This window comes from Sceloporus occidentalis, unplaced genomic scaffold (assembly GCF_023333645.1).
Source record: "Sceloporus occidentalis isolate IW3139 unplaced genomic scaffold, rSceOcc1.0.p SCAF_6, whole genome shotgun sequence".
Taxonomy (NCBI): Eukaryota; Metazoa; Chordata; class Lepidosauria; order Squamata; family Phrynosomatidae; genus Sceloporus; species Sceloporus occidentalis.
In genome coordinates, this window is record NW_028316986.1 from 14,548,536 (window position 1) to 14,566,882 (window position 18,347).

At 43.7% G+C, this 18,347-nt stretch overlaps 1 protein-coding gene across 1 annotated transcript in view; it reads right to left on the reverse strand.

The window, feature by feature from the left end:
* The window catches only part of LOC149310430 (spectrin beta chain, non-erythrocytic 1), a 280,279-nt gene extending 263,942 nt beyond the window's left edge, over positions 1-16,337 (reverse strand). Inside the window, exon 1 of the mRNA XM_089528912.1 lies at positions 15,965-16,337. The gene's annotated coding sequence lies outside the window, so the exon portion shown is untranslated. The remainder of the gene's footprint in view (positions 1-15,964) is intronic.
* Positions 16,338-18,347: the final 2,010 nt, after the last annotated feature.

An 18,347-nucleotide genomic window follows, 5' to 3' on the forward strand; every position in this document is an offset into this window, starting at 1 on the left:
ACAAGACAAATTCATGGCTTTTAGTGGTTTATAGGGCTGTGACAATGAAATAAGCAAAGTTTATCCATTCTGAGCCTGTCAATTTGGTTCTGACTAGATTTTCACAATGAGATGAAATTCTTTCAAGGTGAATCAGAGTGTTTGCCATTTTCTCTTGCCTTGATCTACCAAAGCCCTGTCCTAAGGTTATTTTCAAATTTAGAAAAGTTCAAAATGACTGCTTCCATAAAAACGTACTTCCTTCTTTGCCACTCAGAAGGATCTGCCATTATGTTCAGATCAGTTGTATACCTTTTTTCAAGAAAGAGAAGAACACTTTTTTTATTGAGGAGATGGTCCTTCAACAGATTTATTTATCTGAGAGGTACAGGGTTATATGCCCCTCAGAAAAAATCAGGGAGGGGGGTTAGAGATTAACAGAGCTCTATTGATTTCAGAGGGATTTATCCCCATATACAGATACTGGGAAAAGATATCAATGAAATGACTCAGAGAAACAAAAGCTGAGGTAAGACCATTATACCATTACACAAAACCATTTCACCTTGAATTTACTGGTTCACTTCAAAAATGTATGACTGAATCACCTTTTGTAGCTAGATGATCCACTACTGCCCATGATTAGAGATAAAAGGGTCTAAAGTAACAGCTGATGGGAGACAACAAGGGGACAGGACTCCTGCCTTCATGCCCCATTTTGGAGCTTCTGAGGCTGCATCCGCACTGCAGAAATAATCCATCTTGACACTACTTTAACTGCCATGGCTCCTTGCTATGGAATAATGGGAACTGTAGTTGGTTGTGGCACCACAAACCAGTTCATTTCAGCAGTGTGGATGCAGCCTCAGAAACATCTGCTTAGCTCTTTCCCTCTGCACAGTTATAGCGCTATGATTCCATTTTAACCGCCATATCCCCATTCTATGGAATTGTGGAAGCTGCAGTTTAGGAAGGGCTATTTAGAACTGTCAACCAGAGAGCTCTAGTGCCTCATCAGATTATAAATATCCTTAATATCCTTGATATTTAAAATGGAATCACAGTGCTATAACTATGTAATGTGAAATAGCCCACAGAGTACTGGCCTAAATGAACCTTTAGTTTAATCCCGAAAAGATCTTCTTATGATTATATTCTCAGGTCCCATCTTGTTATATCTAAGCCAAGATGTGTGTATGTGCCTTCAAGTTGCTTGTCAATTTATGGCAGTCCCATGGATTTTATAGGGTTTTCTTAAGCAAGGAATATTCAGAGGTGGCATTGCCAATTCCTTCCTCTGAAATATATACTACAGCACTTGGTATTGGATGGTAGTCTCCATCCACTCTTTTGGTTTTTCCTACCACCTATATGCCGATGACACCCAGCTGTATCTTTCCGCCCCTGACCTTTCTCCAAGGCTTGAACAGCAAGTTTCGTCTTGCCTCACAGCTGTCTCGCAGTGGATGCGCCATCGGCGTTTGAAGCTCAACATGTCCAAGACGGAGCTTCTTGTCTTTCCTCCTAAGCCCACCCTTCAACTCTCCTTTTCTGTCTCTGTGGACAACATTTCTATTCAACCAGTCCAGCAAGCCCTCAGTCTTGGTTTTATCTTTGACTCTTCTCTGTTGTGTATCCCTCAGATCCAGACCACAGCCAAGGCTTGTAGATTCTTTTCGTACAATATTGCCAAAATCCGACCATATCTCTCTGCCTCTACTGCCAAGATCCTGGTCCATGCCCTAATGGTCTCACGACTTGATTACTGTAACGTCCTCCTGGCTGGGCTTCCTCTTTCTCACCTCCGTCCTTTAATCTCTGTTCAGCGTTCAGCTGCACGCATTATCACTTCCACCCACAGTTCTGACCACATCTCTCCTGTGTTGGCATCCCTTCACTGGTTCCCCCTCCCTTTCTGCATTCAGTATAAGCTCCTGCTGTCGACATTTAAAGCCCTCCATGGACTGGCCACTCCTTACTTATCAGACCTTCTTTCTCCTCACCTTCCCACCAGGGCCCTCCATTCTGGTAGTCAAGGTCTACTGTCTCAGCCCAGGATTTCCTCTGCCCCATCCCGGATTCGCCCCTTTTCACTTGCTGCCCCTCACTCCTGGAACCTTCTTCCCCCACAAGCAAGAGCCATCACTTCTTTAACCAGCTTCAAAACGGAGTTAAAAACCATCCTGTTCAGAGAAGCTTTCCCAGGCATTGCATAATTGTCGCTTACTATTTGATGTTCTTGTGGTGCCTGTTTATCAAACCATTTCCTGTATTGCTATGTACTGTATATGTATTATCCTACTTGAGAGTATGTATTTTCCCTGGAAAATGATTAACCATCCATTATGAAGCCAAGCCCTCCCTCCAGTCCATCTGCCTTGGTCCAGGCCTTGGAGGTAGAGAGGAACTGCTGGACCTCTTACCCTTTCCCCCCACCACTCCCTTCTCCTTCTGTGTCATGTCTTTTTAGATTGTAAGCCCGAGGGCAGGGAACCGTCTAACTAAAAAGATTGCATGTACAGCGCTGTGTAAATTTACAGCGCTTCATAAAAAAAGGTTAATAATAATAATAATAATAATAATAATAATCCAAGTACTAACTTGAGCTGACCATGCTTAACTTTCAGGATCTCTGGTGCCTTTGTGGTGGTTAGCTGGCCCATATGTGTGGTTTAAACAGCATGTTTCAACTCTTCAACCTTAATTTGCCCTTGGGAGGAATGTGATAATTGGCTCTGCATGCCATGCTTACAGGTGGCTGTCAACTATTTTCCATTCCCACCATTAAAACCTTATATACAAATCATTCTCTTGGAGCAGCTGCAATCCCCACTACATTACAACTACTGTATTTACTCTCCCTTACACACCACAGCTGTTTACTTCTTCCCTTACTTACATAAAGTGGGGTGGGGATCATGCCACCCTCCAGATACTCCCAGCAGCCGTTGTCAGTATATCCAATGATGAGAAATGCTGGGAGCTGCAATTACATTTGCAGGGCTGCATAATTATTTTAGTTAGAGATGATAAGAATACAAACTGGGCCATTTAACATGTGGGGCAAAAGCTATGGTCCCTCACTCCCAAGCCCTAATTCCTATATATCCATTTATTTTGGAGGAAAGCAACATCCACAACAGCTCATACTAAGAAGGAGTAAGAAAACAAAACAAATAGAAACCATGTGTGTAATGAAAGCAAAAGAAGAAATGGTTGGCTTGGGCATAGATTGTCATAGTGGCAAGTACATGGGCACACCTGTGTGACATTATGCAGTCGATTCTTCTCTTGGAGATGCCTGCAAGAAATCATCCCAAGTGCAATGAACTGCACTTGTACTTTTAAAGACAGATGTGTCACAAGCCTTCAATTAAAGCACCAAAGCAAAACTAGGCAATCACAGCAAGTCAAAAGCTCCACTTAGCTCTGGCAGAAATGTCTTCCTCCAAAATGTCAATGTGTACATTTTCCTGCTTCAGTGGTACAGTAATGCTTTAACTTCCAAAAGCTAATGCATTTGGATATTTTAGGATATAAGTGCATGCATGCTCATGCAATCATACACACATATATGGGGTGCAGACCATGTCTTTAAGCAACATGCCTTTAAGTCCTATTGAAACCAACAAGTGGAGTGTGTCAATCGTTTGGTTTCTTTACAGCCATTGCATTCGGTTTCAGGCGCGTTAGAGATCACCTGAAAGCGGTGGTCTGCCGGTTGCTGCGTCCGGGAATCGCAGTGGCCAAACCGCACGGTTCCCAGATGCGGCAAAAAGAAGCCCAAAAATGGCGCTTCTTTTTGTGCCCTGGAAATGGCACCACGAGGTGCTAGTTGCGCACTCACGTGTCACTTCTGGAGCTCGATGTGCGAATGCTATGTATCCGCTACGTCAAGATGGTGGCGTCTATGTGGAAGGGCGCTGCCATTTTGTACACGCTCTGCGTGTACTAGGGTTAAGGGCATCAGGAGGTGATGCCCCTTCCTAACCCTAGTACGCGCAGAGCGCGTATTTATGCCCATCCGGAACGGGCCTGAGCTGACAAATCAGTTGCCTTTGGCGGTTTACAGACTGCCTGTACCCACCCATTTCCCTAACGGATCGGGGCCTCAGCTGCCACAGCGGCAGCCCTGAGGCCCTGATCTGCTGCTTTTCCAAGCCACGGGAAAGCAGCAAAAGGCCATTTCCCTGCGGCCTGAAAAGGGGTGTCCTTGGGGCTTCAAGCCCCAAGGACACCTCGACAGCAGCGGGGAAAGGAGAAAGGGACCACTCGGCCCCTTTCTCCTTTGTGTTGCTGGCGCAGCCATGTAAAGGCTGCACCAGCGACACAAAACTCGGAAGGAGATCCAAAATGGAGCTCCTTCTTGCGTTGCTGAAAGGGCGCCACAGGCGCCCTTCTGCAGCACCAGGACGTCATGTCCACGCTGCTCCATTTGGAGGCAGTGTGGTCATGATGACCTAATGGCGGCGCCCATGTAGAATGGGCGCCGCCATTTTGTACGTTCTGTGTACGTACTAGGGTTGGGGGCATCTGAAAGAGATGTCCCTGGGCAACCCTAGTACGAACACAGTAGATACTAAAAGGCCCGTTTGTAAAGGGCCTTTATTTCCAAAAACTGGCAATGATTCCACTACGCAGTGACCAGAGGCAATTTACAGTTAAGTAAAAAACTACCTAGAAGGTAGTGCCAGTCTGATTGGACAAAAGGTAGCTACTTTGCAGACTCTTATACTCAGAAGGTAACCTAAATTCAAGCATTAATAAAACAATCTTGTATTTACAGTGTAGTCAGAGATTTACACTGTTGTTGTTGTTTTGTTCCATTATAATTATTCTTAATATGCTAAATCCATGCCAACCCTTATCTTATTCATCCATATAACTGAAAACTTGATATCTCTCCGAATGCTCTCACACACACCAATATGAGAATAAAACTGAAGACAGATGGTGTATTTCCAAAGTACTAGTTTCTCACATATTTTTAACTCACTCTTCTTTCCTGGTGGCTGTACCAAATTTTAAAGAAGGGCTACAAGGTGAAACAAGGCTAGGGACGAGAATCAGGTAGGTCTCCAGATGTTATCGGCCTGCAGCTCCCAAGAGTGCATCTACACTGTAGAAATAAGGCAGTTTGACACCACTTTGACACAATTGCTCCACCCTACTCCTGTGATTTGTGGTTTGTGAGGCATCAGCACTTCTTTGGAAGAGAGAGATTGAGTCCTTGTAAAACTACACATCCCAGGATTCCATGGGATGGAGTTACAGCACTTGAAGTGGTGCCAAATTTCATTACTGGTACTTCAACAGTGTAGACACACCACTAGTCAGCAAATACAACACAGGGAGTTGCAATCCAACATCTGGAGGAACACATGATTCCTATCTTTGTTCCAGGCAAATGGTTCTCAACCTTGTGTCCCAGAAGTCCCAGACAGTGAGGCCACTGGCAGAATTCTGGGAAATGAAGTCCAAAACATCTGGAGATTGAGAGTCACTGGTCTTAGCAAATAGACATGGTAGGATTATTTTAATGGTGGGTTTCAGAATCCTGAATAATCTGTTTGACCACAGGTAGTAATGAAACACAAGAAATTAGGCTAAACATCCTCAGAATCTATGGTTCCATCTTAACACTTTTGGCTGTCTTTCAAAAATACTGTTAAAAGTGTTAAATCCAAGATTGTAGCCCTTCTTTAAAATCTAGTACAGCCATCAGAGGAAAGGGTAAGTAAAATCTCTCGTTTGCCTTTGTTGGTGTAGTGGTCAGAGCACTGAACAACAACTCCGAAGATCTGGGTTCGATTCCCCAACTGAGCATAAAAACCTACTGGGTGGCCTTGGACAACTCACACTCTCTCCACCTCAGAGGATGGCAATGGCAAACTGGCCAAGAAAACCCTCTGATAGTTTCACCTTAGGGTTGCCATAAATTCAAAATGACTTGGAGGCACACAACAGCAACAACCAACTTACATAAAATGTCTTTCCAGCGGAGAAAATTCCATGCTATTTTAACTGTTCAAGAGCAAGGGTTCATTTCCTTTGGATATTTTTTAGCAGAAGCGGGATGGAAAGCTGAGGATTGGGACCTGAATCCGTGGAATGTTCTCAGAGGAAACGGAGCTGGGAAATATTGTTTGGCAACGCGACAGTGGCAATCTTGAAGGATGAGTTTCATTTGTATCCAGTTTGTATTGTTGTGGTTTTTTTTAATGTAAGTTGTAAGATACATTGTAGAATAACAACAACAGAGAGTACTCACATGTGCAACTTTACAACTGGCTGAACTACTACCATGTTGTATCCTCATTGTGACTGAAGTTTTTACAAGGCATTATATCTATAGATATTCTTGATTAATTAAAATAGAAAGTTAGGGTTGTGATGCCAACCATTGTTATCTAATAAGAAAGTTGGAGTCCAGTCATTTCCCATCTGGTGTCTACCAGATGTATTGGACTACAACCCCTATCATCCTGAGACATACTACAGGGCACCAGAGAGAATACCAGTTGTTGTTATTGCTGTTATGTGCCTTCAAGTCATATCTGACCAATGACAATACTAAGGCAAACCAATTATTATTATTATTATTATTTATTTATTTATTTATTTATTTATTTATTTATTTTTATTCCGCCTCTCCCAAGGATCGAGGCGGCATACAATAACAAACATACAACATAATAAAATACATCCCATTACTTATCATGGGTTTTTCTGGGCAAGATTTGCTCAGAGGGGGCTTGCCTTTGTGCTCCTCTGAAGCTGAGAGAGTGTGACTTGCCCAAGGTCACCCAGTGGGTTTCCACAGCCAAGCGGGGATTCGAACCCTGGTCTCCCAATATCCTAGTCCAACAGTCAAACCACTACACCACTTTGGCTCTTTAATACTAGCTAAGGTAGACAAATACCACCTGTTTCCCTTAATCAGCCATTACTAAGAACTGGACTGCATATTAACCTGGAGGTTCCACAAAGTTACCACTGCTGCTCATAGTTTGGAAAAAATGATCCTTTTTGACTAGAGTTCCCATAGCCTCCAGCCAAAATAGCCATGCTGGCTGGAGGATTCTGGGAGTCATAGTCCAAAAGGGTAACTCTTCCAGGTTTTGTTGCTAATAGCAGTCGATAGAGCTATGAATTTATCTATATAATCCTATTAAAAAGTCATTTAGAATAGACATCCATCATCTTATCATGTGATGGGGATCATAAAAACAGCGCAAAGGTAAATTTCACATTCCAATCTAGATGTAAAGCTCTACTCAGCATACCCCTCCCCTAGTACCCATTTTCTATCTGTAAAAATGGGGGGAAAGAGTGAGAAGAGCATGCTGTTTCTACAATAATAATAAAGAAAGAAAGAGAAATTTAAAATCATATAAAAATAAATCAGCTCTCATTGTTAATTAAATTATATAGTGTTATTCGTTATCCTAACCAGTACAATAAAGTACACCCCAACTTTCTATAATGGGGACTTTCAAGGTGGCTTTAATAAATAGCACTAAAATAGATTAAGAAACAAATTGCTGGAAAAAAATAATTTCATTCAGCTCTGCCATTGATAGTTGGTCTAATACCAAATCAGCCCTTGCCAGTCAGTTGCCCTACAGATATACTGGACTACAACTCCCATGATCCCAATGGCCATCTTGATTGAATATGATGGGAGCTGTATCCCATCATAAGTGGAAGGGGTCTGATTAATAGAAGGGTGGTATTAATTCCTCTCCACACAAAGGAAAGGTTTTTGCTCTATCGCTTTAAATGTATGTGTTTTAAATAATCAGAAAGTAGAATTTAAGGTGTGAAAGGGATCATTACAAGTCTTTCTCTCTGCTAAAACTGCAAGGCCTGGTCCCAAGAAAGCATGTATTTTAAACTGAATGTATGGGTTCTGATTCTCCCTCTGTGCATCTGTGTGATTGTGAGAGGGAAAGAATGTGTGTCTGCGCTGGTCACTCATGGGACTTCCGCTGAATTTTCCATCACCTCACAGTCGCTTTTTCCAAACATATCACCAAGAGAAAGTGACTGTCTAGAATGATTCCCACAAATAAACATCCTGTGATAACCTCATCTTGAAAACCTTCTGATCCTGAAAACTAGATTATAACCTACACATCAGAAAGAAAGAAAAATCAGTTTTACTGACACAGGTGAGGGTTTTTTTTAAATAGCAAACAGACTGCAATTTGTTGTAGACACCAGAACACTCCACCAAATGCATCTGAAGAAGCAGGCTTAAGTCTACGAAGGCTCATGCAGGCAACCAAGACCTCCTTCCATGAAATCAGCATCCCCCATCTTGGCCCCAACAGCTGAGGATGATGGGAACTACAGTCCCAACACATCTGGAAGCATCAGGCTGGGAAAGGGAAATGTTCTAAATATACATCCCAAGCCTTTCTTCTTCTTCATTTTAAATACAGCTGCCTATATGCCAAGAAAAACAGAGGAAAAGAAACTGAGATATACTTAAGGCTGCCAGTTGAAAGGAATGACTAACAAGAACTCCTTATAATGTTCTCAGCAGACATGCATAATGGTACAAGTAACAGATAAGGCTGTTCCCTGTTAAAAGTTTGCCCTGGACAGGACTGATGTTAGCACTCATCATTCCCAGCAAGATCTAAGGCTGGAGAAGCCCTGGGTGCTGAATCCTGCCTTAGTCTTTCCATCTACCTACTCTCCCAGGCCTGAGCGCATGTGTCACTCTAAGGATGTTGTTACTGTTGTTGTTGTGTGCCCTCAAGTCCTTTCCGATTTATGGTGACACTAAGATGACTCTATCACAGAGTTTTCTTGGCACGTTTCTTCAGAGAGGGTTTGCCATTGCCATGCTGAGGATGAGAGTGTGTAACTTGCCAAAGGTCACCCAGTGGGTTTCCATAGCCAAGTGGGGATTTGAACCCTGGTCTTCAGAGTCATAGGCCAAATACTCAAACCATTACACCAGGCTGGCTCTTCAATCTAAAATGTCTGTCACTTTTCATTTCCTTTAAAGCATCTGTCACTTTACATTTCCCTTACAGCACCTGTCTGTCACTTTACATTTCCTACAATGCCACACAGCAATGCTTTCTTCAGGTATGAAATTACTGCTATTACTACTTGTCTGCTACCAGTAAGACCACTGGAGAAAAGATCCAAAATGTTGGCCGGGGGGGGGGGGGGGGAGCAATATTGTTGTCCCCTGTGTCTAGAACTGTGATTAGATCTACTCAACTGCAAACTGGTCAGCCATAGAGAACTAGTGAATGGATTACCAGGAGAAAATATCTAAAGTGCTATTATTATTTCCTGAACAAATATGCATCAATCTCAATTACACAAATCTTAGTGGATTATTCCACTGAATATGAAGAGTTACAGTGAGCCCTTGGTATCTGCTGGGGTTTGGTTCCAAGACACACACACACACACCCCTTGGATACCAAAATCTATGGATGCTCAAGTCCCTTAAATACCATGCCATAATAAAATGGTGCCCCTTCCATGAAATGGCAAAATCAAGGGTTGCTTTTTGGAATTTATTTTTTAAAAACATTTACAAAGCACAGATGCTTGAATCCATGGATTAATAAAATCTGTGGATATGGAGGGCCAACTGTATTACACTGTCATCCAGATTTATGCTGTGAAATGAGAAGGCCATTCAGCACTGTGACAATTCAAATATGACATCAAAGTTTTCTCTGTAATACATTCACCAAAGCCACTAATTCACACATTCACCCAAGTCACACATTCAGCTGTCACGTGGACCATTTCTGCATCCCAGGCAGATCCAGCCCTGTTGCATTGTGACTACTTGGTTTGTCTTAGGCTGCATCTGCACTGCAGAATTAATATGGTCTGACACCACTTTAACTGTCATGGCTCCATCCTATGAAATCCTGAGATTTGTAGTTTGTTGTAGCACCACAGTTCTGCAACAAAATAGGCTAAATATCTCGCAAAACTACAAATCCCAGAATTCCATAGTATTGCGCCATGGCAGTTAAAGTGGTTTTAAACTGCATTATTTCTGCAGTGCAGATGCAGCCTATTTCAATCCAGCTTTCTTACTGCTATGCTATTTTTCTAAGCATGCTACTTCTCTAGTCATTCTGTTGTCTAGGAGAATTTTTCAAACATGCAAAGCCACCCCCAACAGCTGAAGTGATGCAGTCCAAAATAAGCTTTGCCACATGGCTCTGCATGTTTGAAACCCACACACACTTTTCTTTAAAACGAAAAAAAAAAAAGGAAACACTGAGATCCTTTCTCTGCCTGGTTTTAATGCCTGATGCTACAGGCTTGTTTCTTTCACTCAAGAACTACTATGGTGCACACAGGTGTTTTTCTCAGCTAAGAATTTGCACCTGGTTTCTTCATCAGGATGCTAATATCCCCTGCAACACTGTCATACTGGTGATGCTGTTTCCTAAAATAAAATCATGAACAATCTATGGCTTAAGCCATCTTGGAATCTATGTGGCCATCACTTCCCATAAAAACACACCACAGCATACGGTAGTACAAAAAGCTTTCCCTGCAGTCAGAAAATCCTGACTGCAGGAAAAGAAATCTAATGTTTTATATGTGATTTTCCCTGACCTAGTAGTATCCTCCAAACAGGATGGATCAAAACAACCAACTGTCCCCTGTCAACAAAGGCTTTGCAGTCCAACAAATCTGGGTGACCTCAGATTAGGGAGGCTGATTTTGATTTTAAAGCAAATATTACATATTCTGTCTATCTATCTGATAATGTGATTGTTCTTTTGTTCTGTTGAGCTGAAGCATAATGTAGGGCTGTATGAAAAGCTACCTCTAATTGTAATGAACAAGCTGGAATGAAAAACAATGCCTTATACTAGTCGATGCCCAATGGAAAAAACATGACAAGACACATAAAATACACATCTCTGGTAAGAGATCTACAACAGCATCCTATCGCCAAAAGCAGTTAACAGAAGTGTTCAACAAAAATGGGCTTCCTCCTGATGTCTAAATTTAGCACCTGATCATCAAAGATATGCTGCCCTGGAAAAACTGAGCCTTCCACTAACACAATAAACAGCTAACATCACAATCATCATCATCATTAGAAAAAAAAATTTCTAATCCTTTTCAAATGTCTCCCTTATGTGTCAAATCACCATGAGATGTCGCTTTCTCTTTTTTTCCATTTCCTGAAGCCTCTTGTCTGTTGATTCAATATTTATTATGCTGAGTGATCTTACAAGAAAACCATGGAAGCCTGAGTATATACAGTATAAATATATACAACATCACACTTTCATTTTTAAAGCTGTGTAAACAAGAAAAGTCCAAGGGTTTGTTTGTTTTTTAACATCTGGAAGATGAGGGACCAAAAGCCCAATGCATACCTGTACAATGGGTATACAGTAAACACACAGACTTGAATACACAAAGAGCTAGAAAGAGCCTTAGGCAACTCATGCCCCTTCACAGCCTAAGATCTCACATCTTCTGTTATGGGAGATAATGCTGGTTTGCCTTAGGAGTTTTGTTAAGCAGAGCCGGGAATCATGAATTCCATGATGTGGAATACAATCCCAACATTCGACTACATTGGATCCTGTGTTGAACAGTTCCACCAGCTACTGATCCATTTCTGGGCACAATTCAAAGTCCTGGTTATGGCCTATAAAGCCCTATACAGATCAGGTCTAGACAATCAATATTAAAATCACTCCACTGTTTCCAGGCAAAGTAAAAATTGTTGGTTATAACCATTATTATGGTTATTATTACCTAAACTACATGGTTTGGGTCCAGGCTACCTGCAGGATCATCTCCTCCATATAACCCACTCCATACACTCAGGTTCTCTGGTGGACATTTACTTTAACTGGACATATCTAGACAGACAACTATAATCCTGAGGGCATTTTCTTCAGCCACCCCTAGACTGTGGAATGACCTGCCAGGAGAGATTTGACAGCCAAACATGCTGTCTGGATTTTGATGACGATGAGGAGGATGATCTGAAGGATGTTATCTTCCCATATGAGCCTGCCCAAGATTCCTGTGGGAGGTACCTTTATCTATCCCATCCCCTTCACAGGCATGTTTGGTAGAAATGTGGGAGAAGGCCTTCTCCATGGCTGGGAAGCTAGAATGACTTCTCCCTTACTGTCTATATGACATCAGGTTAAGAATTTTTTATTCCAGCAAACCTTTAGAAACTGATTGTTAACTAGAAAAGGGTTTTTATGATGCTCTTGACAGTGTTGTCTTTGGGTCGCCTTAAGCTGGAAACAACTTGAAGGCACACAAGAACAACAAATATTTTTAATCTTTGCTTTAAAGTACTATTTTAAATGGTTTTAATTTTGCTGTTAGTTTAATTCTGCTACAATCTCAAATCATTTGTATGTCCTTTTATCATAATTTTCTGCCTTTTGTAAAGCTGCCTTGAGTTCCAGTCTGAGAAAGGAGGAATATAGATGCAGTGATCATGATGATGATGGCTATGTTTAAAGCTGCTGGGAATTGTAGTCCAGCAACACATGAAGGGCTGTGATTCCCAACGCAGTTGAGTACTAATTGTATCTGAAGCACTTTGAAATTTTAAGAGAGCCATAAGCCACTATTCTTATTAAATACTACAAAGCTAATAATGATAGCAGCACAAACACCTTTTGACTTTATATGTGCATTTAGCCAAGCCACAAAATCAGGTTTCTGACAGTAAGGAAGATTGTCACATCTGTGCCATATTTTTAAACACAATGTTAATATCTTCATTTAAGCAAAATGCCAGTGGGGGGGGTTTCGTGATGAATAATTCCATACTTTCCAAAATGGTGAATAAAAACAGATGAGAAACAGAACAAAATAATTATTCCAGTGATAAACAAATCCAGTCATTGGGGAACGGCCCTTTTAAATGCAGAACTGTGACTTCCAGATGTTTTCTGAGTGTTTTCTATTTCATACAAGGCGCAGGTGGCAAGTCCTAATCGGATTGCGAGAAAAAAAATCTAACCGATTGTAGATTTCTTTTGAAGATAGATTACTGTCGTACATAGGAACAAAAGAAGACAGGTAGGTCTATTGGTACATGATCATTGACACAGTGCCGTTTAAAAATATTTTAAAATAAAACTGTGAAGTCATCCAGACTCATGAAGCTGTGGTTTTTGTGGAAGGGCGGCAATGAAATGACACTCTCCTTTTCAACCAAAGGCTGCTGTCTCTCTTTTCCAATATGGAAGGGCATTCTCTCTCCCACTAGCAAACGGCTTTAATTTTCCTCCTCCACTCGGCCTGCGGAACTGCCCAATGCAATGGCAGCAGCGCATAGCCCCATAGCCTCCACAACAACCTCCTCTCCCATAATGCAATCCCTCTCTAATGCTGCTACTTTTGTAGTATCAGATTAATGTTTCACAGCTGCAGGCTGGACTCTCATCTGACCGCATTAGAGCTGCAGGGCTGCAATCGCATTACTCTCCCCCCCCCCCGCCCCGCCTTGCACGACTTCATTACAGAGACTAAAAGCAAAGACGAAAAGGTTGGGGAGGGGAAAAGAGAAATGTGGAGGCAGCAGAAGTAAAGGATCCCAGTAGTCTCTGGATAGATATATCTGCATCCTAATGATGACAACTAGAGTAGGATTTGTGGCTATGGAGGGGGGAGGAGACGCTAGAAGAGGCTTCCTGTGATAAAGCAACTGAGATCATGTCCCTGCTGGTTGAGAGGGAGGGGGAAATTTGGACCAGATTTCCAGGGTGGGGCTGTGATGATAAGGCACCAAGGGACACAGAAAAGATTCATGCAAAAGATGTGCCAGAAAGCCAAAGCAGAAAGGTTGGGAAGGCACTACTGCATTGTGCTGCATCATTTCTCCCCAGGCAAAGGAAGAGGCAGAAGGGATGGGAGGAAAAACAACATGGGAGGATGGAGGGGAAATGAAATAATTCTGATTTTCCCCACATCTATTCTCTCCTCCTCCCCCAAACCCTTCAGCCCCAGAAGCATGCAGGCTTCTGTGAATAATAAACAGATTCCTAAGGGGAAAGAGGACAGAATAAGAGGAAGCGGGGGAATAAAGAAAGAAATGGGGGGGGGGGGAATATGTGTCCCTGTGTCTAATGCAGCCATGTCAAAATCAACAAATTGGATAAGTGCTTGAGGAGAGAGTCTGGGAAAAGGGATTCTTTTAATGGATGGGATGGCTATTATCAGAGGGGGAAAACAACACAGACATCCATAGGACTGCAAAGCACTAATCTCTCCCTTGCCTTCACCTCTGCTCCCTCCTCTGCCAAGTGCATCATCCATTTGCACAAACCTGTTGATGTACTAAGAGGAGCCAGGCTGAGACAGAAGAGAGAGATCGACCAGCCTCTCCTCCCAACTGGGTGCAAAGAGAGGGAGGGTGGCAACAAAGATAGATGGATATACAGACAGAAAAATAGATAGATAGATAGATAGATAGATAGATAGATAGATAGATAGATAGATAGAGATATAAAGGGTGGGAGAGAGCAATGGAGGAGAGATGGCAGAGAACAACCAGCCACGCCTGTCTCTGCAAGGCACCCAGACCATTAAGAGCACCATCACTTGCTTTGGGTTGCCAGCCTTGCCAATGCAAGCCCACATTTCCTCCCCCCACCCCCCTTTGCAAGCCAACTCCCATCCTCCTGAGACCTCCTGAAGGAGCATCCATCTCCAGGTTCAGTGCCTGCTTGGGAGCATGTAAACAGGGCTGCCTGGATCCTCCTCCTGCAGCAACATGGCCAGGGCAGCCCATCTCTGCAGAAGCAGGGGGACCAGATGTCCTCCTTTCTCCAGGACATGTCCTCCATTTCAACCTTGTGTCCAGGAGGAATCTCTCAAAGGTCCTCCATTTGAAGCAAGACTAAGAAGCATGGCTTTTATTTCCATATTTGAGTGTTTTAAGCTTTTTCTGCAATGCCTCCCATTTGGCAGTGAGGACCTCTGGTCATCCTGTCCCCCTTCCCCCCCTCTCTCAGCCTCCCCTACTTTCCAGGTCCAATTGCAGCCCCTTCAAGGCAGGGCAAGGGGGCCCAGTCTACCCATTTGCAAAGGTGGCTCCTTCACCCCCAACAACAGCGGGGCCACCACTAAGGTCGCCCTGTTCTCCTAAGACCACCATCCTCACCCCATTGCAGACCCAGAAACCCAAACACACCACCAGCCTTCCTCTGATCTGGGGGGGGGGGCTCCTCCCAATAGGAGGGAGCGGTCCCCAAAGCAATCCCTTCTTCCCACCCCCACCCTGCAGCCCCCCAATATAGACATTCCTTCTTCCGCCAATACAGACCCTCTCTCTTCTCCCCTACCCCTCCAGCCCCAATAAGATCTCCTTTCAGCGCCCCAATACAGAGCCTCTTTCTCTCCAATATAGACCTTCTTCCCCTAAGACCCCCTTTCTCCCCCAATACAGACCCTCTTCCTTCCCAATATGCTCCAGCCCCCAACACAGACTCTCCCTTCTTTCTCCCCAACGCAGACCCTCTTTCTTCTCCCCCACCCCTCCAGCCCCCAATAAGATCCTCTTTCTCCCCCAATATAGACCCTTTTTCTTCCTCTATTCTCTCCAGCCCCCCAAAAACAGACCCTCTTTCTCCCCATTACAGACCTTTTTTTCTTCTCCAATACCCTTAAGCCCCCAATACAGAGCCCCTTTCTTCCCCAACAGAGACCCTCTTCCTTCCCCCCACCCTTTGCAGACCCCCCAAATCTGACCCTCTTTCTCCCCATTATAGACCCCTTTTCTTCCCCCAATGCCCTCCTGCCCCCAAGGCAGACCCTCTTCCTTTTCCCCAATGGAGACCCTCTTTCTCTCCCCATACTCTTCAGTACAGCCCCTCTCCCTTCTTCAAGGCAGACCCCCTTTCTCTCCCCCCCCCCACACCCTCCAATAAAACCTGTCCTTTGCAAGGCATTGATGACTGGGGAGGCGGGCAAGGGAAGGACTTACCTTGCCTGGCAGCAGCAGCAGTCAATAGGGGGGGGGGCAGTCTCCTTGGCCCTGGGATGCAATGCAGAGCAGTAGCCTTCCTCAGCAAGAGGAAGAGGAGGGTGAGGATGATGGTGGTGGTGATGATGATGCAGCAAGAGCCACCTTGGGAGCTGGAGCTGAGAGAGAGGGAGGGAGGGAGGGGGAAGAAGAAGAAGAAGGGAACGCGTGAAGAAGGGAAGGAGGAAGAGGCGATGGAGGGGGCAGAGGAGGAGACAAGGGAGGGCACTCCAGGAATCCGCAGCCCAGCAGCAAGGCCTGCTGCCTAGACTCTGCAAGGCCTCCTCCTCCTCCTCCTCCTCTCCTCTCCTCTCCTCTCCAGCAGAGCAACAGCTGCACTGATTGAGGGAGGAGAGGGAAAAGAAAGAACGGAAAAAAGAAGGAGAGAAAGAGAGACAGAGAGAGAGGAAGGGCGGGGAAAAGAGAAAGAGGAGGAGGAGGAGGAGGAGGAAGAGGGAGGCGCGTGCACAGGAGCGCGCTCTGGCCTCTTTCTCTTTCAGCAGCTGCATCTGCACTGCAGTTATAATGCGGTTTGATACCGCTTGAGCCACCATAGCTCCAGGCTCTGGAATTGGGGGCCTGGCACAGGCCCCCAATTCCAGAGCCTGGAGCCATGGTGGTTCAAGCGGTATCAAACCGCATTATAACTGCAGTGCAGATGTGGTGTAACCAGAGGAGGAAACAAACATACAAATATGGAGGCCATGAGGGACCCAAGAAAAGCTCAAACTTGAACTATTATAGAAATATATTATATTATATTATCTGCTCTGAATAGACATATTAACATCCCTGCTTCTTTCTTCCTCAGGACGTTCAAGGGAAAAACTAAAATAAAAGGGAGGGCATTTGGGGATTTATTTTGTTTTATAGTATATTGTTTGCCTCATTTGTTGGCCGCCTTTCTCCTCAGAGGGACCCAAGGCGGTCCACAGGCAAGGGCTTGAAAATCTTAGTGAAATTCCAAACTGGAGGTTGGAACTCCAAAGAGATTAAAATTCTAAACAAACCTCAATAAATTGCCCAAGCGGAGATTGAAATTCCAAAGAAGAGATAAAACCCCAAAGAAAACTCCATGAAATTCCAAACCGGAGATTGAAATTCCAAGCAAATCTCAATAAAATTCCAAACCGGAGATTGAAATTCCAAGCAAATCTCAATAAAATTCCAAACAGGAGATTTAAATTCCAAGCAAATCGGAACAAAAAATCCTCCTGGACCAGGGTGACTAGATGTCCTAACCACCAAGGAGGACAAGACACCATAAAATGTAGGACATCCAAGGGGGGGGGGGAATGGAGGATGTGATCCAAGAAAAGCTCAAAACTCTCCTAGAAATAGAAAATTGGTGTACTTTAGTCAGGCTCAAAATGGATGGCATTCAAGAAAAAGTGGAGAATGTGACCCAAGGAAAGCTCAGCACACTCTTATAGAAATATAACATTGATGTGTCTTCATTTCTCCAAATGGAGGATAGTCGAGAAAAATGGAAGACGTGATCAAAGACAAGTTCAAAACACTAACAGAAATAGAAAATCCATGCTTCTTAGTCAGGCTCCAACTGGAGGACATTTTGGAATTCCTCCTGGACCAGGGTGATTAGATGTCCTTACCACAAAGGAGGACAAAGCACTGTGAAATGCAGGGCATTCAAGAAAAATGGAGGACACGGCCGAAGAAAAGCTCAAAACACTCATATAAATATAAAATGCATGCTTCTTAGGCTCCAAATGAAGGACATTCAAGAAAAATGGAGGACACGACCAAGGAAAAAAACAAAACACTCCTAGAAATTATTATTATTATTATTATTATCTTATATCCTGCCTTTCTCCCAATATAGGGACATTCGTATTTCTTAGTCAGGTTCCAGATAGAGGGCATTCAAAATAAATGGAAGACATGACCAAGGAAAAGTGCGAAATTCATGCTTTTTCACCCTGTTCAAAATGGAGGACAATTTGGAACTCCTCCTGGACCAAGGTGACCAGATATCCTACCTGCAAAGGAGGACAAGATGTCCTACCTGCAAAGGAGGACAAGATGTCCTACCCGCAAAGGAGGACAAGACACCATGTTATTGTTGACCTGCTGTGTTTGCCGTAATTTCACTTCATGGGATGAGTGCTGGCTCATTTACTTCCCAATAGGTTGATGGTGCATCTGGCCATTCATGTACCTGTAGGCTTGACAAAAGAAGAAAACCGTATGGTGAGCAATGGCGCTGGTGGCTGCGTCTCACCGGACTCAGGGTGAATGATCTAGACCACTTCTGTAAGCTGCCTGGGCACTAGGCTGAAATGGAGTGAAACTAGGATGAAGCCACACTCTGGAGTGAAAAACG